The 22,145-nt window shown below is 40.3% G+C and overlaps 1 protein-coding gene across 1 annotated transcript in view; it reads right to left on the minus strand.

Moving 5' to 3' along the window:
- Positions 1-13,211, minus strand: part of cntfr (ciliary neurotrophic factor receptor) — a 257,452-nt gene extending 244,241 nt beyond the window's left edge. Inside the window, exon 1 of the mRNA XM_083929421.1 lies at positions 13,025-13,211. The gene's annotated coding sequence lies outside the window, so the exon portion shown is untranslated. The remainder of the gene's footprint in view (positions 1-13,024) is intronic.
- Between the last annotated feature and the right edge of the window lie 8,934 nt (positions 13,212-22,145).

A 22,145-nucleotide genomic window follows, 5' to 3' on the forward strand; every position in this document is an offset into this window, starting at 1 on the left:
TATTTTATGGCTTCCATGGTGATTCAAGTTGCCATTATGTTTAAGGAATGCCCTGCTTTAACACTGGACACCTGAAACATTTAACCAGACATTTAACCACTGGCATAGTCACCTCATCTGACTTCTTCATCATTTGAGTGTTAAAACCATAAATAAAGCTTTAAATTGATGATTCTTGATTGTTGATTTCAGCTTGTTAGTCACAGAGTCTGCTCAGCTAACCAATAATGTCAAATCTAAATCTAAACACAAATCTCTACCTTCAGACCAATCACTGTTGCTTATAAACATTGCTAAACTTGATCAGCATCACCGCAATCCTTTCCAAGGTATCTCTGTTTGTCCAGGCTAGCTGTTAGACACTTAGCCATCATTTACATATAGCTAATCCCCTTGTGGGCCCTCATGATGGAGCCAGACTGGGTTGCTAGGCGATTTGTGATACGAAAGTTTCTATTAAAGGGGCACAGAGGGACTAACTGTTCTGTAAAATATATGAAGATGACGTGAGAGTATCTATCATCATAATATTGGTTAAGGGCCACTTGTGCAGCGATTATCCCTGCCTCATAACTCTGTTTATTTTCTTTTGGCCTCCAGTCTATCGACCTTTTCCTTGTTTTTCTACTGGCTAAAATTGCCTTACAAGGTTACCCCACCACCACCACCACCACCACCACCACCACACACACACATACACACTGTCTCTTTGATTCACCCAAAATTTTCTCTCCCTCATTTCCCTTTTTCTTTCTAACTCCCCACTCTTTCACTCCATTCCCCCTCCCTCCCGTCTCTTTACTCTGCTCCCTCTCTCTCTCTGCAGTAGCTACCCAATAAAGGATGTTGTTAATATCATTAGGCAGACTTCCTCCGGCCCAGCGCCCAGCCCACTCCCTTTCAGCCATAATCAAGCGTGCACACTAACTATCAAAGGAGACATCGCTAATAAACTACCACAGCAGAGCAGGAAAACACACACGTACACTCCAGCGAAGAAAATACTGTTTGCTAAGTATGCTGAAATAAATGTGTGTGTGCATTTTGGAACTGAAAGGATGGGTGGGGTTGCAGGCGTTGGGGGCTGTTGGTGCAGGTTACCCAGACAACACTAATAAAGTATCCTCCAAAGGCTAGCCCAGTCTAATGCAAATCTGCCACTTAAGTATACTAAATTAATTGGGGTTGAGGAACATGTACACAAGCAGACATAGCTAATAAAGTGTGGTCTGAAGAGAGGCAAATACTCTCAGTTTAGTAGGTTTAAATGGGATTGGTGGAGAGGGGGGCAGGGGGCAACTGTGGCTTCCTGTTCCACTGCAGTCATTTGCTGTAAATCATCCCTAAAACGGGAGCGCGTATTGTCCGCTGCATAGCTTGAAAGTGTTCGCTCATGACAGCTGAATGCTACAGTGCATATATCACCAGTTAAACATGGTGTAAAGGGAATATGTGATGTAATACTGCAAGGAAGAAAAAAAAGAGGGGTGGGAGAACAATGACATGAGGCTCATAATAGAGCACACTGCACAAAAAAAGCACAGATTATTGTGTAAGCACAGGCAATTATCCGTCCAAATGAAAAGAGGAGGTGTCAAGTATACACATTCATAATCCTTTTAACTGTATGGACACAGATCAGATCATATTGTTCCAGTTGTAGAGGCAAAATTTTATACAATATAATAAATAAAAATATATTAACAGAATGAAAATATAGAATTATTTTTTACAATAAAATCTCAAGTTCTTAGTCTCTTTTTCAACGACAGAGGGAAGATACAAGGGGTAGGGACTGGGCTGAGGATAACTCCTTATTGGCTAATACGACCCAACAATTTAATTGCAGATGCATTTTTGCTGCCCATTCTAAGACCTAAGACCTGATCAAATTTGGTGGCCAATATTGCAATAGAGTTGCCAACTGACCTAACCTGCATGCCTTTGGACTGTGAGAGGAAACTGGATCACCCACAACCTTTTTGCTGTGAGGCGACTGTGCTAACAGCTACTGCACCGAGCTGCCTTCATTATTTTGAAACTAAATCTTGTATCAAATGAATTTAAATGAACATTTACCACAACAGCACTGCAACTTGTTTTTGACACCAATAAGTCAAGCCTCTTCCTGTGCATTTGAACAACCACTGGGATTTTCCAATGTTATGTGGCCACCACTGAGCCCCCCTGTCATGCTTTATTTATCCCTTTCCCTCTGCACTGTAATGGAAATATAAAAGGGTGCATTGATTAGTGTTTAAGGATCAGGCTTTAATAGATTAAAAGCCCCTGGCTCTGTGAGAGGCACTCACTCTTTCTCTTTCTCTCTCACACACACACACACACACTTGTGAATAAAGGCAAGTTTATATAAACATCAACAAGCAAATATATGGACGGATATGGAAAGAGATGGACAGAAGCAGTAACACACATGTACAGATAGCAGCTTCACACACTTGGGCAAAGATATCGGATGGACATAAAACTGCACAAACACGCACACCTACAGCCAGCAGTGCCAGCGGCACAGCCCTAAGCCTTTCCGAAGTCTATATATATTTCATAGCTGAGATAAACAAATATATCTGAAAAATCCCCCAAAAAGATAGAGATATCTGCATGTCATTAAAGTGGGAGCCCTAATGTTGGTTTTCCAATTGATGAGAAATTCATTAATTTTTAACGCATTGCATTATTAATAATGTGGCTCACTTCTAAAACATTTCCTACACACCGGGATGGGGATGTCAGGTCTCAATTTGAGTTTAAAAAAAAGGTAAACATGGAAATAAATGAAGGTGGCTGTGTTTCAGCATCCCACTGCTGATGTACTGTTGGAGCAGACGTGAATATATTATATAGTAACAGAAAAACTGGGGCTGTGGGGGCAAAAAAACAAAAATCCAATTTAAAAATGTCTCCAGGTTATTTCGGTAAAGTATGTTCCAAATTGTACCAGCATTTGCATTTTGCACACTTGTGTCCTGAGAAGCTGATGTGAACCTGTTTGAAAAACCAAATTCAATACCATTTTGATATTTAGCGCTGTGCAAATTTTAAACTGTGATGCATTTGTCCTCCCGTATTCTTGTCTCTCCTCACTGGTCAGGTCTAGATGGTAACCCTAGATTTGTGAAAACTCACAAAAATTCTTGTGAGACTCCTGAAAACCTATACTAGGGTTGTCACAATACTAGAATTTGATACAGATACCCAGGAAAATACTCGATATTAATTTTCATTACAGGGAGAGAATTATTAACAAATTAAGAATTTAAAATAAAGATTAGAGCAATACAAAATCAATAACAACACTCGTTGTCGGATGTTGTGAAAATAAGAAAGAAAACACACACACTTTAGGATGTTTATATATATGACAAATATTTTTAAACTCTCGTTCATTTTCTACTAAAACAGGTAGCTAATGTCCTCCAGCAGCTCTAGCTGTGTTCAGTCAGCTCAGCGTTGTTGATGTGATGAACATGCGTTCATGTGCTCAGAGAGACGAGCTGTGGCTTCTGTCTTCTGTCAACCCTAACCTGTACTAATCTTAACCATTCAAGGGCAATACCCAACCTTAACCATCTAATAACTTCATCCATTCAAGATCAATGTCTAACCTTCAATCAGTCAATGCCTATAAACTCAACCATCCCAAACGATTGCTATATTCTTAATTGCATAACTAGGGCATATTTCACACAGTACAGAGTATATTTTTGTTTAAATACTGTAAAATCATTAATATTAATATTTCGACTTTGGGAAAAAAAGGCTAGCACTACGTCCCTGCTCACTAAATCAATCTAAACATTTAGCTCCCTGTCTGTGTGAGCCTAGCCAGTCGTCCAGATAATACAAGTGGGAGCAAGTGGGCATGCTGACGTCTCTATAAACAGGAAAAAATAAAGAGGGGGGGGGGGGGGATACCACAAAGACGCAACGAAAATGTCTAACTGGAGAGATGATGAGATCTGGGAATGTCCGTCTGTAAGGGCCTATGCTGAAATTGTGAGACAAATTCAGGGAACGGTAAGAGAATCGGTTGAATATGACAAAAATACGAACTCGCTAAAGTTATGTGACCGCGGTGTAATCTGCGTCGTGTCCAGCCTTCTGCACACTCTTGAGGTCTACGATCTTTAAATAAAGTTTGACAGTATACAAGACATTATTTTATGCATTTCTTTTTTGTAATGTGTAGGTAGGGCGCACTCTTAAAATACATGTTAATGTTGAGATAATTATACCTCTACAAGTAGCCTAATTATTGTCTCACGTATTGGTCTGCCCTCTTAAGGAAATACTGTGCAAAAAAATATTCAAATATTCGAACCTATGTATTTTTTTAAGAAGGAATATTCAAACGTCAATTTTGACAGCCCTCCTCACTGGCACTGCATTTGATTTCCCACCTCTCCTTCCATTTGTCTTTTGTGCAATGACCATTGTCACATCTCCAACCATCACCTTGACTCTAAACCTATCCAATATGTCCCCTTCATTTTCTCTAATCCTTGCACCCCTTCCTCTTCTCTGACCTCAATCAAGCATGTGGCTGTCATAGTGTAAGGCACTCATGTGCTCACCATTCTCCTTTTTTGTGTCCATCCTTCTCTTACTACACTTTGATTGTGTCTGTTGATAGTTTTTCCTAACCGTTCTTTTTCTCCCCTTACCTCCACATCCACTCTCGTTCTGTCTTCTGCTCCATAATTGAATCTCCTGTGTTCTTCTTTCCTTGCTCCTCTTTTCTGACCACAATCACTTTTGTTGTTAGCTTCCTCCTAACCTCCTGAGTCGTCTTTCCAGTCTCTTGTAATCTTTCCCTCAATAAGTCACATATGTTGTTAGCTACAAGGGTCCTCTGTCCTGTCTGACCTTCTATGCGTGTTGTGTTCTCCTATTCTGCCTCAGATAAAGCATTCTTGCCTGTTGTCCAACTGAACTTTTCCGGTTACTTATCTAACCTCTGTGTCTCTAAGTCTGGTCTGCTGTTAGCTACACCCCACCTCTTCTTGTCTAACTTCTTAAGTTGTCAGTGTTTGTCTCCTGGAATTCTACCGCTCACATATTGACAGTCACACATCTTCACTCATCTCATTTTACACCTTTTGGGATGCAGAAAAAAGGCAACATTTCACGAGCATTTAGACAGGTAAGTTCTCAATGAGGAGGTCACACGCGATTCTTTTATATTTCGAAACAGCTCGGCTCCAGCCCCCCGCGACCCCGACATTGAATTAAGACGCAGAATACCGAATAACCCCGCTGGCAAACCCCGCTACAGAGCAAGAGCGCCGGTGTTGTGCCGTATTCAGCACCCCTGCCGTGAAATGCACCCCCTCGCATTATAGGTGATATTCTGGATCAGAAGGTTGTTGTTTCGACCTATAGGAGTAGCTTATACACAGGTAACCCACAACGGTCAGACCAATGGTTACTTACAGTCTTTAAACTATTTTAAAGAGTTAAAAATCACAAACTTGGATAATAGCGAACACAAAACAACACCTTTTTGTATGTTCTGTGGAAATATACTGCAGCCACAATTACAAAATGAATGAAATGGATCTTTTGAGCCAGTTGAATGTATTTGACTTACTGTTTCCTAAATATAATCCCAGCTTTTCTTGCAATTCAAAGGTTCGAAAGTGAGTGCTTTTAATTGGGTTACCTGTATATAAACTACTCCTATAGGTGGAAACAACAGCCTTCTGATCCAGAATATCACCTATAATGCGAGGGGGTGCATTTCACGTCAGGGGTGCTGAATACGGCACAACACCTGTCCGCACAAGTGCGCACACGCGCACACAGGTCTCAGTGGAGCTCGGATGTCACGATGCCGATCTGTGTGTCGGAAAGGTTTCTTTTCTTACAAGTGTTTCGTCTCTCCATGTTTGACCTCAGTGGGCGAGGCCTCCGAACCAGGAATATTTAAGGGCGTAACATTTTAATGACGATCGAATTCAGCCGCCGCATTTATCAAGGCTTGCTCATTCATACGCTGAGATTGGTCAGATATGAATAACATGAAGAGAACATCTAGAACTGCAGAATGACCAGGTAGTAACGGATATTGGATGATAAGACCGCCACCTACTACATAACAAGAACTGTGCATAGTAAAAATGAAAAATATAAAAACAAACATAAGGATCAAAACAAATCATTCTGCTCATATTACATGGTTAATTTAGAGATCATAGTATAGATCAAAGTATAAATGTCTTCTCTTGGCAGTCATACTGTGCAGCCATGCATTTCTTCAAAGGAGCAGGTTATTGAAGGAATAATTGATTTCAGCACAGGGTAATGCTACATTACCACCCTTTCATACAGATGAGCAGCTGAGTGAGGAAAACTCTGACCACTACATTGGCCAAATTAACTGGAGAAGTGCTAACAAACCCGAGGTGAAAAACCACAACTGGCAATTACATCTAAATAAAATCTGACACTGATTCCCTTGATTCAACAACCAATGTAAAAGAGGCTGCAGAACATTTGTTATCAGGTGTCATTCATTTCTATGTATCTGGTGTGACCACAACCTAGCACCAGGGGTAAGATCTTTGAATCGAAAAGTGTGAATGTCCCCACGTTGAAAATAGTAGGATCTTTTCCGATTCTTTCTACTATTGTATATATTGTTCTCTTGTATCGTTTTAGATCACAATGTTGAAATATCAGTGGCCAAACTGCATAACGTCACTATTAAGGTCATTTGGACAATCCTTAATGCCCTTATTGTTGCAAGTTATGTTCATTTTGCACTAAAGTGTGAAAATAGTTCATGTGTCAATTATTTAATTCACACAGGAGTATACAAAATAGACTATACCATGGTCATGTTTAATAAAAAAATACATATAGCATGTACGCCTATAAAACTGTACTAAGCAGCAGTAAACAGACTGAATATAGATACAGATGGATAGATTAATGGATGGGGGAATACACATCGCACATCTACTTCCCCGTGGAATCATTCTCTCACAAGTTTCATCATGTATTGCTGTACTGCATACATACTATATTGTACTGTAGCCTGGAGGCATATTACTCTGCTCTGCTTATCCTCAAGATGCACTTAAACATACAGTGTGTGTATGTGTGTCTTAGGACGTCATTTTTTTATGTTGAATGCAAGCACTTTATGTGTCAGAATGCAAAAATAAGTGTGCACGTTTCTAGCATATATTAAATAAGATGAAGTGTGCTGCCGATGTCAGGTAGCATGTTGGACTATCTTTATGTTTACAGAATGTAAATGTCCTTCAGATGGTCATTTGCTGTGGGGGAAATACACTTGCATAAAAATGCAAAATTGTAATACAAAATTACTAAGGAGGTTCAGCTTTTGTGTGTGTCTTTGGGCATGTACATTTGTATAGAGGAGTTGGGGCTAGTTCGAGTGCTGGGTGGGGGGGTTTAAGTGATGCATATTCATAAAAAGGGTTTAACCATTTCCGTCCTTTCATCCCTCGTTTGCTTTGATCATAAAGTTAGAGGAGTCAAACTCTTCTATTGCCTGGGCTGCAAGAATGCTACAGGGGCTTAACGGAGAGCTGTCTAAAGATGAAAATGAAGCAGGGGCAAGCAGATATACACACAGGTCGATATGCACACTGGCCCACTAGCAGACATATAAGTTGACAGCTGTAACAGTCAGACTGGCTGACTCACACACAATAAGAGAAAGTCACAATCACAAATGGCTTGTTTTTTTAAAAAAACATCTCACAACTTTACATAATTGAAGGTCCTGATACATAGGAGGTTATTTGATGAGTTATTTTGAGTTTTATGAGTATTTTAATATCTGCATGTCCTCTCTGTATTAAAAATGTACAAAGAAAGCACAAGAGTTCTTTCGAATTACCAAAATAATTACACACAGAGTCCCCCTCCGAGCCAGATCTTCCAGCTCAGGGTGCAGAGAGGAAACCAACGTAAAACGCAGATCTCTGAAATGCATGTGAGGCAGCTTAATTGGGGCCAAATCTCAACAAAATCTTGTCATGTTTTCACACCCTTAGGTGCATTTAGATAAAAGCACACAGCAAGTGGCATATCTAACTAAAGAGAGAGAGGGTAGACAGAGAGCGTGGGAGCTGTGCGTTGCTGGAGAAGAGCACTGGCTTTTCATGTCTTTGCTGCCGTTTGGAAGCTTGGTACGTACAAAGATCTTGCTTGCCTTTGTTTCACAGAGGCATGTAATGTATCTTTGATGTGTGCATGTATGTAAAAACACTTTACCAAAATCACCTATTTAATTCTTCATTTCATTACTCCTTTAGCCTCTTCTCCCTCTCTTTTTCTCTCTCTTAGCCTCTCCTGGGGGTGAGGTTCAAAAGTATTTTGTTAAATCCAATTCCTGTGAATCAGCTTATCAAATCTGAATCCTTTTGAATCCCTTATTAAATCAAATTAGGTTTGGCTTTTTACATTTACAAGTAACTTAATCCCTTTTTGTTGGTCGAGAAGGCAAAGACAACCAGTTTCCAGTGGTATCTAAATTGAACTGTTGCTTCAACCTGAAATTTAGATGAGCAGCATATGAAATGTTGATAAAATATAAATTCTACTATAAAGCCTACTTTTTTTCACACCTTAATTTATAGAGCTACTGTACTTGCTGGTAGGGGTTTCACGACTACTTGCCAATTTTTTCATAATACGTAGCAGTCGACAAGTCATTAAGGAGCAGAGAGAGGAGTTCTAGGTGAAAATTGTATTCTGTAATGCTTCTGTATTATAGAATACAATTTCACATGTCTCATTATGAATGATCACAGTTTATAAAATAAATAGTAATTAAATTAAGTATGTCACTCGCGTGTCTCATGGAACATTTGAACATTCCATTTTATTAAATGTACATACATTCCACATTGACGTGTGTCTCTGAGATCCCCCATGTTTTTTTTACGCTATCAAGTTATGTTTAGTGAAGCCTAATCTGCATAGACATCCTTTTAAATCCCACATATCAATCACACAAATACCCCACTGTATATGTTAAATGAATAACCATACCTAAATTGATTGATCAAGGCTCTGGGATTTGAGATTTGAGCTTTGAGATTTCCTGTTTCACTACAGGCATTCCCTGTATTCGCTATGGTGGGCGGGGAAATAAAAATCAATGAATCAATCAACACACAAACACTTGATTTCTTCCCACAGAGCCGACATGAAAACAATTTTGGTTGTCAGTCAGGTTAGCTGTTAAGTTGATGAGCATAAATCATGTTGGTCTTGCTGAACAAAAAGTGCACTGTTAACTTGAGATTGTAGAGTGGTGGTTCTTTTGCTAACATACAATCTTTGGTCAAGTGCTCACAGGCAACACAACAACAAGACAATTTTTCTATTGTTTGTTATTTCTACAAGAGATAGCAATGTTCAATGCCAGTAAAAAGAAAAAAGCCTGCTAGCTTCACCTGTTAACGGTATTACTCTTTGTTAATAAAGAAGCTTCAAAACCCAGCCCTCCCGGTGATTCTCAAGGCAAAATAGGACTCTGACTCTCTACGTCTTCACACCGGCTTCCAATTTGTTGCCTTTGTGTATGTTACAGCAGGGAGATTGCCCTCCCACCCCCCTTCTCTGATCAGGCCCACGCTCGGACATCTGTCCGAGGATGTTTACCCAGGCAGTAAGTATGTAAGGGGAAATATTATCCTAGTTTTACCTTACCTTTCTTCTGTCTGAAACATAAACACCAGCATTGCGAGAAGGGGATGGAAGAGTAGAGACAAGGCGAAATAAAAAAGGAGTGAAGGTAAGACAGGGTGGACCTGAGAGAGTGAAAGAGAAGGATGAAGGGTGGGAAGCTGGAAAATGAGAAGGAGGGTGAAGGAGGGTAATTGGATTGGAGAAGATATATTGGGAGGGAAAGTTGAGGGAGGGAAAGTTGGAAGGACGAGAGAAGGAAAGGAGACAGAGAAAGGTAAAGGAAGAAGTAGGAGAAAAAGGATGACAGGGGAGAGAAGAGGTTCAAAAGTATCTACAGCTTTTCAGTTGAAACAGATATACAGATACAGTACTTCTCTAGCAGTCTTTAAGTGACAGGTAATCAACCCTGACATCAGTTCTCAATCAATCTGTCCCTCTCAGGTCCTTGAGAATCACTTTAAATGTCACCACTATCTTTTTCTCAGCCTTCACGGGCCCCTTAATAAGACACAAGTACCATTCTCTCAATTTAAGGACTTTTTATTTCTCAAGGTTAAAATACCAACTTCTTTTCCTACCCTACAGAGAACTTCCTTTTTATTTCCTCTCCCAAAAATGTCTTAATAAGAAGACGTAAAACTCAAATTTTCAGGGTCATTGTCCAAGAAGTCTAGAAGCCTCTAAAGTCTGTTAAAAAAAAATCAATATACTGTTTACATGCATGCCTGTCTGGTGCTTGGCATATACGAGTACACAGACGGGCACACAGATGCTTACTATGCACACAGGATAACACACACACACATCTTTTTTTCTTTTCTCGTTATCTCTCTCTCACACACACACGCACACACGCACACACACACAAACACACACACACACACACACACACACACACACACACACACGTCTGGTGTTGCTTCCAACCTAAAACCAAACCATGTGTGGGAGCTATCCTGTGCTGGCCTAAACTTTATGCCCTGTTGGTGCAAGGTCCCTCTGCTAGAAAAGGGAAGCCATTTACTGCCCGTCAGTCTTCCTGTCTCTCTATGTGGTTGTCTCAGCCTCTCTGTGTTCTCTTTTTCTTTGCTTCCTTCTGCTTGTACTTCTTTTTTTTTCATAATTTCACGTTTTGCCTATTTTTTGACCTCATCTGCTTGCCTATGCCTTTCTTTTATGCACCCTTTCCTCCGAGTGTCAGCCTGTCCATCGGGCTGCCTTCCCTCCCTTGAACTCTTTCTGCAAGTGTTTCCATTTGCACCCCACCCCCCCCACCCATGTACACTCTGTCTCCCTCCCAACCTCCCATCACTCCCTCCCGCTCCACCACCAACTAGGCATGAAAACGGTGCTCTATTAGGAGTGCCTGGGCTAAGCCCAGTCTGACACACACTGCTTTGATCAGCCGTGAGCTGGGCTAAACACCCCGCTAAACTCCAAGTCTGAGGAGGAAGGGGGGGGGGGGGGGTGCAGGGATGGAGGGTGTTTAGGGAGAGCAAAAGAAGTGAGAGTTAGCGAGAGATGGGACCAGGAAGATCAAAATCAAATGAGATGGAGACAATGAAAAAGGAAACACACAGACTGAAGAGAGTAGCTCGATTTCCCAAGCTGTTCCACAGTATATGTTCTCCCACTACTCTTGTCTTTTATCACGTTCTCCACAGTTTTCTCTCACACACCTTGGTAGTCTCTTGAATACATCACTCAAATAAATCTCTGCAACTTATAGAAATGCAGAGAATGATGAGAGTGAAAGAATTTAAGAAAATAAGAACACAATCAGATCACATGTCTGAATATTGGGGAGCCCCCTAACAAATCTTTGCAGTGTCTTTCTCAGAGGGAAATTTAGTACAATAAATATAGTACCCACTCCAACACACACACACACACACACACACACACACACACACACACACACACGCATGCTGTCTTGGAGAAAAAACACCTAAGAGAGGAAAAGACAAGCTCGGAGAGAGAAGATATATAGAGACCAGACCTCCATAACTGACAACAGTAAAAAAGGAGACAGAGCTTTCCAAATTCAGGCAGGCAAATACTAAACCAGTAGCAGCAAAAGGACAAAAAGCTCCCGTCTTTTTCTCCCAAGGAGTGAAGAGAAAAGGGATTTCCGCTCAGTGCTAATCAATCAGGCCGTGATAATGGCTCCCATGCCTAGCTGTCGACTGGAGGGGTCAAGGCATCCCGTGACCCAGCGCCCAGGGCCCAGGGGCCAAAGCCCCTCTCAGAATAGCACCCCAGGACAGACTCCCTGGGCTAATTGTCCAAGCCAGTGTCAGCCTTTTCAAAGCCCCCCTCACCCCCCACCCTACCCTCCTTCCACTTTCTCCTTCATTCCTCTCTCTTTCTTCTCCCTCTCCCTCCCCTCCTTGCCCTCCTCACAACTCTGCGATCCTCTCTCTTTTTATGCAACTGAGGAATCTACTATGTATACCAGCATGTACAAGCGTGGGGGAGAATGAGATGGAGAGCAAGGAGCTGGGTCGGAAAATAAGAAGCACGTAGACCTGGAGGAATAGGGGGGGCTGCAAACAGGGAGAAAAGTTAACAAAAAGACAGAAAGGATATGATATTGAGAAGTGGGAGAGTATGTTAAAGAAAAGTGATCAGTGGCAGCAGCAAGAGACTGAAGTAAGAAGGGAGGATGAAAGAGCCACAGACAGTGAGTCAGTAGGAGAGAGAGGGACAGACAGATACAGAGACAGTTGGACAGAAGCGATGAGGAGAGGCAGCAAGACAGCCCCCCCCAAAAAAATAAATAACACATCACTCATATCACCTGCATATCAATAAGTTTCTATTAATCATAGTCAGAGCATCATTAAACGTCTCAAGGGAATTCTGTTCAACATCAGTACGGCTGACCACCACAATGCAGTAGCCATACAAGACACAAAAAGACAGAGAGGACATTCTCTCTCTCTCTCTCTCTCTCTCTCTCTCTCTCTCTCTCTCTCTCTCCCTCTCTCCCTCTCTCTCTCTCTCTCTCACACACACACACACACACAGGAACGCACAAGAGTCCAAAACAAATGCCACTCCAGCTCCGCGCAATGGCATTCCTCTCATTCCAAGCGCACACTGCTAATTAAGAGCATTAGATCCCACAGACACAGGGACAGATTGATGGAGAGGCATCCCGATGTTGCACTAGCACCACTCCGCTCTCCTCTGTCACCCCCCTATGTCCCTTCCATCCAACTCTCTTTCCCTCTTTAATTCCCTGTCAGGTCCGGTCAGACAGCGCTGATGAAGAGCAAAGTCCCAAAAATCTAAATTAGAAAATTATGAGAATCAATTGGCTACTCACTGGGAACCTCCTCTTTTCTGTATTTCTTTTTTTTCTGATCTTTCACTCCTTATCCTCTTCTCCACTGTAGCAAGGGGAGTGTGTCTATCCCGGCGTGTGTGCTGTCAGTCCGATAGAGGAAAGTTGCCGTCTGCGGGCATGAGCGTGTGTGTATGCGCGCGTGAAAGAGAGAGGGAGAGAGAGAACGTGTGCGTCTGTCTCTGTGTCTCGCACTGCTCTGAGTGAGCGAGCTGAGGCTGTTTTAAACAGGCTGCTCTCCCCATGTGACCAGCCCAGCCACAGGCAGGAATACATTACTGAGACACACTCTCTCTCTCTCTCTCCCTCTCTCTCTCTCTCTCTCTCTATCTCTCTCTCTCTCGCCCATACACACCGTGTCCACAGTGCACCCCCTAGCCACCGCTCAGGGAAGTGGAAGGCACAGCCCACACACATAATAAGCACACCCACACACAGAAATACATGTACATACACATGCACACACAGATAAACAGGAGGAAATAGTACAGCAAAGTGAGTTCGCACTATGCACGTGTGCAAGGTATGCACAAAAAATAGGATTGTCCTTGATAAAATAAATTCTTAGTTGGCTAATTGGTTGGTTGGTTTAACTCCACAAATAATCCTTCACCAGAGACATGCTCATAAATATGCTGGAATTAAGTCATTCAGCATGAAAAAAGACTTAAAAATGACTAATTGAATAAAGAAATCTTATCCTGTGTACCAAAGTTCTAACACACTGTGTAAGGGCACTTGAAGTGTATCCAAGTTAACATGACAAAAAATAAATAAATAAATAAATAAACTAATACAATTAGAGACAATTCATCCAATTAAATGTTTGTTTTAAGGCTTTTGACTTTTCCATCTCTGCTGTTGTGATGCTTCGCACCTGGAAGCACTGACCTTTTCAGTAATGAAAACCTTTTAAAGTTGACCTTCTGCTGCAAGGCTGATACAATTGCATTATAGCTATTACACCTTAAGAAACAACAATAGAAAACGCAACATGGGAAGAGTTTCAGGTGAAAAGCTTGCTCAAATGCAATACATTTTCAAAAAGCCATGTGTATCTTCAACTATTTTAATGCACAATATGACACTGTGGATTGAGAAGATGATGGATTGCCTCTTGAGAAAATATTCTTGGAAGATACATCGATAGATCACCAGGGTTACAAAACACAACGGATGCATCATTATTCTTTTTAACAAATGTACCCAGCACAGCATTCAGACTGCATGCGCAATGGATAGTTGATCAGCTCCTGACACATTTATCATGCAATGTGTAACTTTCAGCACCATATTGTTGCTTTTGAGAACCTTGAACTGAAATGAATGGCTACTGAAAGCAATTTATTATGACAATAATACCCAAGAGGGCAGTCTTTTCTGTGATTACAAGCACCATTCGCAACACCAGTTTAACACAACACCTCCTAATGTCGACACATCCAGGCCTGAGGCTTGCATGTGCACAGCCCGTACAAAACTATTTGACTCAGTGGTTTAATCTGAACTGGCTGTGTGAGCTGCATGGTTAACGACAGCCCTTTTCCTCCTGTAGCCTCTTTTTTTAACTACTACCTACAAGGCATATTTTAAGAGAAACAGTCTTATTTTTGTAGTTTTGGCCATCATTGCAGTAATAAAAACATGTCTTACAAAGTTTATTGCTGAGATATGGGAATTCGGCAACTTTACTAAAAAGAAGAAGTCAGATGGGACAATAAACATGAGCAGTTAAGACAATCAAACTGGTTTTAAACAAACCAAAACTGGTTGGAACGGAAGGTAAACAGTAAAGTTATTACCCAAACTGTCTGTTGTGAACATCCATCACAGTTTATACGCTTACTTGCCTCCTGTAATTCTAGTTTTCCAAGTCAATATTTTTATTGGAATTATTGACGACAGTTTTAACTCCAAATTTAGTGATTTACTTACCTTGTTTACAGCATGTCTAATTATCTCACCACTAGTGCTAGGCAGTATAAAGTCTGAACCAGTATACTAGTTTTAATTTTCGGGGTGATGTGAATTTTCCATATACCGCCAAACTGGTGCTATAACTATTCAAAATATATAATATTGTTCGCAGCCTATAGTGCTAGTCATGGCAAGCTGTGAGTGTACTGAAAGGGGACCTCTAATAACTGTGTATCGTTCATACTACTGGTCAGAACTTTTAACACACGACATAAGACAACTATTTATAACCCAGAGTTAACATTCTCCACCAGGGTATAGCACGATGGCACATAAACTATAGCAACACCAATAGTGACACCAATAAGTACATTTACAAAAGTACACCTCCGAACACCATGTTTTTATATTCTATATACTTCTGACAATACAACAAGCGCACTATCACCCTAAACCTAAGGCCAAGTCATGCAAAAAAAAGTGATATACCCTGAATCTGCCTGAATCCAATTTTTTTTTAGCTCAGCAATTACTTTAGTGAGTATATGTTGAGTAGATGTTCTATATGGACAGATGGTGGTAGTAGATGTTTTTAATTTCTATATCAACCATGTGGTAGGCTCGGACTTGTAATTGTAATGAAGCCACATTCCTGGAACAAGATGACCAACACAAGTCTGCAGCTCTCTGTGGAGTGTACCGCCGCTAACCAGCAGTTGGTCATGAGCAGTGTTGGGGGTAATACGTTACAGTACACAGATTACTTTTTGTTGAAACGTTTAACTTAGCATTACTTTAGCATTCAAGTAATCAATTATTTACTTAGGTTTTCAAATAAGCACTCCATTCCTCTAAACTATTATTAGATTTTCCAGCACAGCAAGAAATACTGAACTAACTACAAGGGGGGGGGTGGGTGGGGGGTGCATTTGATACACGGGAGAGACACTCTCAGTGGACAATGAAATAGCTATGTACGCCTCTGCCCAGCTTGCTGACAGTTCCTGAGCAGCCAAAAGGTTGCGCAGTTGCCACCTATGGGGTACCCTTGAAGACTTCTACTTCCATGTAGGCTTGGTCTACATGGAGGTCAGCCGTGGTGTACTGTTGGCGGGCCTCCACTGCACCAAACCGGTGGGAGCTCTGTGTGCTTGTTGTATTTAATCAGCAACATATCTCTTTGATAAAGAACTATTAAGGGCATTCTGTGTCTGTCATTCCTGTTATTAGCCTACAGAGATTTTGTGCTGTAGATTGGGCTATGTAATAAAAGTAGAATCAGGGTCAGTCTTTGTTTACAGGCTCACCGATAATATTCACAGGATTGCAAGACCCAGTGTCCAAAAGTAACTACACATTTGTGCATGTGTGTGTGTGTAACTGTCTGGTTTGAATAAATAGCTTACTATTTTGTTCAATTGAATTTGGTTGTAATTTCCCCCTTTTCGCATGTAAATTTAAAAATGTTCCAATAGAAACAATCATGTTTCAATGCACAAGTGTTTCAGGTGCTACTAGAATTATCATGCTGGTGTGATTGTTTGCATTAAAACGGGGTGTCAAACTAACCAAGCAAGGACACACCTGATCAAACAAATCAACTTTGTGAAGGCAATTCAGGTGCTTGAATAAGTCGAGTCAGGTGTGTTCTTCCTTAGTTGAAGTGAAAACATGCAGCCAAAGCGGCCCTTTACTGGATCAGTTTGACAACCCTACATTAAAGGGTTAAACTGAGCATTTATGAAGTGCTTCAGAGGAGATTTCAAAACATCGCAATATATATTATTATTATATATTATATATTATTATACTTATAGGCCATATCGCCCAGACCTATGACAAACATTAAGGCTATAAATATCCACACCCCTGAGTCATTACATTGAGCATTAAAGCATTAAAATGATAGTACACTGTCCTATGATTCTATTCTAAGTAATTAAACTATGTGTTTGTGGGTGTTTTAAAGGCTCTACATACCCATGGTCCACCCACACAGGTGTTTTCTTTTTGTGCCTAATTAAGCACCTGTTTGGGCATGTACATACTGTGATTGATTGACATCTCTTTGACCCTACTATAAGTTTTGATGATTGATTAAATTCCTGTAAATTATATTAAGTGATGATCACCTTTTTTATGGTATTAAACTAACTCAGAAAATTATAACTAAATGTGGCACTTGTAAAAGAAGAAAGTAATACGACAATAATAGACAATTACCTGTAGTTAAGATATAAGTAGTACTTAACCAATCATTTCTTTAGCAATTATATGGGTTGACACAATATTGATTTTTCAATCAGTTGAGTCTTTCATCCTACACATGCATATTATGGACAACTGCACTTTCCACATATGAATCTGAGTCATTATAGTGTGATGCTGCAGACAGCAGGAGCACACATCTTGGATTAAAGGGTGTTCTGTTGTGCAGGAGACCCTGAAGCTCACTCAGACAGTTTTACATCAGAGCTAAACCACCCAAAATGATAAATAACAATGACAAAAGAAAAATCTGTGTGCTACTTTCTTTAGACATTTGCCATGTAAAGACGACTGAAATGTGGTCGTGCATTTTTAACGTCACACAACAAGACTGTGTCTTGACTATCAACAAGCAGATACACTCAATGGCCCATCTTAAAGTGTAATGAACAAGAAGAAATAACCAGACAGCTACGCGTTGAAGCCAAAGCAGAACTAGCCCAACATTAGAGAAACGGAAAGGTCATCTGTGTAAACTATCTACCGTCATGGCAAAACAAAGCACAATATTGACAAAGTTATATTTAAAAACTGTCAGTCACCGTTAAAATAAAGTTGCCGGTGTCATGTTAATATCCGGTCTCTCGCGTGGTTAGCTGCACTATCATGTCCTCGGTGTGAAGTGTGGCTCGTCTATGTTCTGTTGAAAAATATTTTTTGAACAAAAGCCAGGGAATATGCAGTGCAGGAGTCCACTGAGTCCACTAAATTGACACACAGGGCAACGCTAATAAACCTTACAAGCAAAATAAATGAATACTTTTGAAAGAAAACGCAGCTGTCTGCCTTCATGATGTATTCCAACCAGTTCTGGTTGTTAGCTGCGATGTTAGCTAGCTTATGTCAGGCCTGACGTCTGTCTCTAAACTTGAACAACCTAGTATAGTTTTCCTCACGTTCCTCTATGTTATGACTCTGTATATAAAGTATTTAAGGACAAAAACTCTTTAAATACTTCTCATATCTTCAAAAACACTATGGACAACATTGCCAGATGATGTAAGTTGTTTATATTATTATTATATATTTTTTTTATTTATCTATGTGCATATACATTTTTATTTGAGCATGGAAAATATAGCATACAGTCCTATTCATTTAGAATAGTCACTTTCACTTTATTGACCTATAATTTTGCACCTTATGGCTGTTACAGATATAGCCTACCCCAGGTGAAATCTTCCTCCAGTTGAAGTATAGGCTAAACTTTGTTTATGAAAATATATCCATCAGTGACAGTTATGATCACTGCTGCGGCTATATGCAGAGTGTAAATCAGGGAGAACAAAAATTAACATATTTCAGGCAGAATTTACTACATTTGCTCAGCTTGAGGCTACACTTTTGTAAATTACAATTTACAGTTGCTGTGAGTGCAACCCAGAATCCTGTCAGATAGAGCTGAGTGACAGTAAATATAGTACAGCAGCACAATAAAAGGTGAGAGTTTTGCTCCTTTGATCCCAGACATGAAAACTGTAGCTCTACCTCCAGGCCAAGCCAAAGTGGATTGACTGATTTGAAATGCTCTCTAAGGTGAACATCAACAAATTATCCTAAGTCCCACCTGACAAACACCTTCAGTCAATTTAGAAAATATCCGTAACTCAGCACTGCAACTGAAAGACTGATGGCAGGAATCATATAAACGTTGCCACCCTAAGGGTCCATATAGAACAAACAGGTCAGATAGTCTCTACAGACGCATCTCCAAATACCAGGGAGATTTTGGGACTTGTGTAATTCCAGCGTAAAATCATCCAATCCCAGGTCTTTTTCAGCAAATATTTTTTTTGCGTGTGTAAACTATTAATGGAGATACTCCGGGGAGTCGCAAACAGCCGAGTCGGATGTGGCTAACACTGATTAGCTCGGGGCAGTAAGGTGAACGCATTAAAACAGCTTTTTTTAACCACTAATACTGCTCAAAACAACACCAAACCTCTGCAGCAGCATGATAAGAGTCCCTACACATAAAACAAAACACCAACAACGTTGTAAGTGAACCAGGAGTTTATTAAAAGTGTGTTTTGGAAGACTTACCAACTTGTACCAGCACTTTTCATAGTAAAGTCCATTCAAGTCGATTACGAAAACACGTAAACATTTTCGCTTGTGGCAGTTTGTTGAAATATTAATTAACAATAGAATGGTAAAAGGTTTGGAAAGCGGGATCTCAGGGTTCGGGGACGTCTGTTGCCAGAAGGGGTACAGGCTACAGGTAGCTACAGGTAGATAGCTTTAGCTCACTATAGGTCAGTGGGTCATGTTAGTGTCCAAGCATTACTAGACGGCAAGATTGAACACTCACTCATAGGAACTGAAGTGGCTGAGTCAACTGATTTCGATCAGACGGATGCGTTCTACGATTTCTATGGGCGCCCATACCTATTTGAACAAGAATACACAGAGGAAGAGCTGCAGCAGCAGGATGAAAGAGGTCGGAGGATGGGAGAACAGCCAGCGGAGGAGGTCGAGCAGTCTGGGTGTGCAGGCATTTTTCGGTGTGCCTGTGAGCCCATGGGCACCGAAGAAGAATGTTTATGCTGCCAAGAGAGTGACATTTTTCGCCGTGGCCTGGAATCATTGAATACCACAACACGCTATGTGACTGCTATAGAGGATTCTACCCCTTCTGGCAACAAATTTCCTTGCACCCTGAAATCTCGCTTAACATTTCCAAACCTTTTACCATTCTATTAATAATTTATATTTCACCAAACTGCAACAAACCAAAACGTTTACGTGTTTTCTTAATCGACTTGAATGGACTTTACTATGAAAGGAGCTGGTACGAGTTGGTAAGTCTTTCATCCGTTTTATGTGTAAGGACTCTTATGCTACTGCAGAGGTTTGGTGTTGTTTGAGCAATATTAGTGATTAAAAAGGCCGTTTTAATGCCTTCACCGTACTGCCCGAGCTAATCAGTTTTAGCCATGTCCGGCTGTTAGCAACTCCCCGGAATATCTTCGTTAATAGTTTATACACAAAAAAAATTATCTCAATGGCTTATTTGATGAATCTATTTGCCAAAAAAGAGCCTAAGATGATTTTCAATGGAATTACATTTAAAGATGAAATGTTATACCTTCCTCGTATGAAAACACGGTCAACAAAAAGTGGGTTAAAGTCGAGATAAGTAATGCATTTTTTTATTGCAGGGTTGATTTATTGCAGGTGTAAAATGTCCTACACTAATTAGACATTTGTTGACCTTTTCTTTTACCACTTAACCTTATTCTAGTGATTCAGAAAACAAAATGAGGTCACCAGGATGAATAAGGAGATGGAAAAATAACTGTTTCATTATTTACTGTATATCTCAGCGTAGTATCTGCCAAACTGAGTGTCTTTGAGTCAGGTACCATCTCCCTAACACGTCCAGAGGTTGCTATTATGTAGCTGACTCTGACCTCCCTGGAGCTCAGTGAAAATAAATGTTTTAGTATTACGCCATCATTAGCACCATGATAATCACAGCCTGCGCTCATTTGCACATATTTTAAAACAATCTAAAGGTCCCGTGCAAAGAAAATAGTGGCACATGTCCCATGGGACTGCATGGGGGAAAGGCAGTAGATTAAGAGTAAAATTTCATGGCTGAACTGCATACTGTACACTTGCCTACAGCCAGAATCAGGACCTGGCCTGAGTTGAATGACCTAATGGAAGAGTCATTTGGTTGCAACTGCTGAATGTCTATTTTGGAGTCCCAAATTAGGTTAAAAAAATGAATAAAAATACTATTTTTCAAGCCACTATGAAGTATATATGTGTACATTATCATCAAGACAACATTGGGATTCAAATCAAAAGACAGAACAATGCTGCAGATATGTCCTTACCTACTGCATTAAACTCACATTTAAAACACATCACATTATTATACTGTGTTCAATAAAGAAAGACAATACGTGACACTGTTGCGAGGGCAAACAGTTTTTCACTGCATAAACCATCATACTCGCTGTCATCATCATTCACTGCAGACTATAAATGCCATTAAAAGTATATAGTGTTGGCACCAAACCTATGTTTATCAAATACTAAATATATCTAAGGCATTTATTATTTTATTTATTATTGCTTTTGTATTTCTATGAAATGAGAAGGTTTGTGACATAATTAGGATCATTTTTAGCCCGATCTTATATGGCTTTGAATCAAGCACTGAGTTTTTACACTGGGATAATGTGGAAGAAGGTTTTATAAACGGAGTAGCAGAAAGTGACTGCAGAAAGTATGTTCATTTGCGTATGGTCAGTTGTAGTAGGATAAGTTACCGAACATCGGGACTTCAAGAGAACCTGTTCAGGTATCGGCTGATTGGTCTTGAAGACATTTAGTCATACTGCTAAGTTTTTTGATACATAGTTTTGAGATACATACAGCTGCCCACTTACTTTTTAAGACTTGATGATGCAACAATAAGCCCTGTGTGGTGGTGGTGTCATCTTGTGATTGCATTATATGACATCCTCCGAGGCCAAGAGAGTTAAAGGAGGTTTTATCAGATTGATGGTCTTTTTTTTATCTCCTTGTTGATTCCGCTTTACCTTTCTAGAGTCCAGGCAAAATACACAAATATTTATTCACATTATGTATGCAAAGATAATTCATCATACGTTAATAACATATTAAACAAGGACTGTGATGTTAGATAGCAAACTAGTCATCAATCAGTGAGGCTTATTATGTAAAACCTCTGGATAGATTGCAGAAGTGGAGCCTATAAGTTAAACAGTTTTGCAGTCATAATTCCTTGCTTACCCACAACAGACCTTGAGTCTTATTCATTATTTGCTTATGCACAAAACAGTACACCACTTCCCACACAAAAGTTGTGCTAAAAACAAACTTGACATGTGAATGTGCGCACCAATTATTCTATACATACTGTATTGTGGCCTCTGTATCG

This window comes from Echiichthys vipera, assembly GCF_963691815.1.
Source record: "Echiichthys vipera genome assembly, chromosome: 16".
Taxonomy (NCBI): Eukaryota; Metazoa; Chordata; class Actinopteri; order Perciformes; family Trachinidae; genus Echiichthys; species Echiichthys vipera.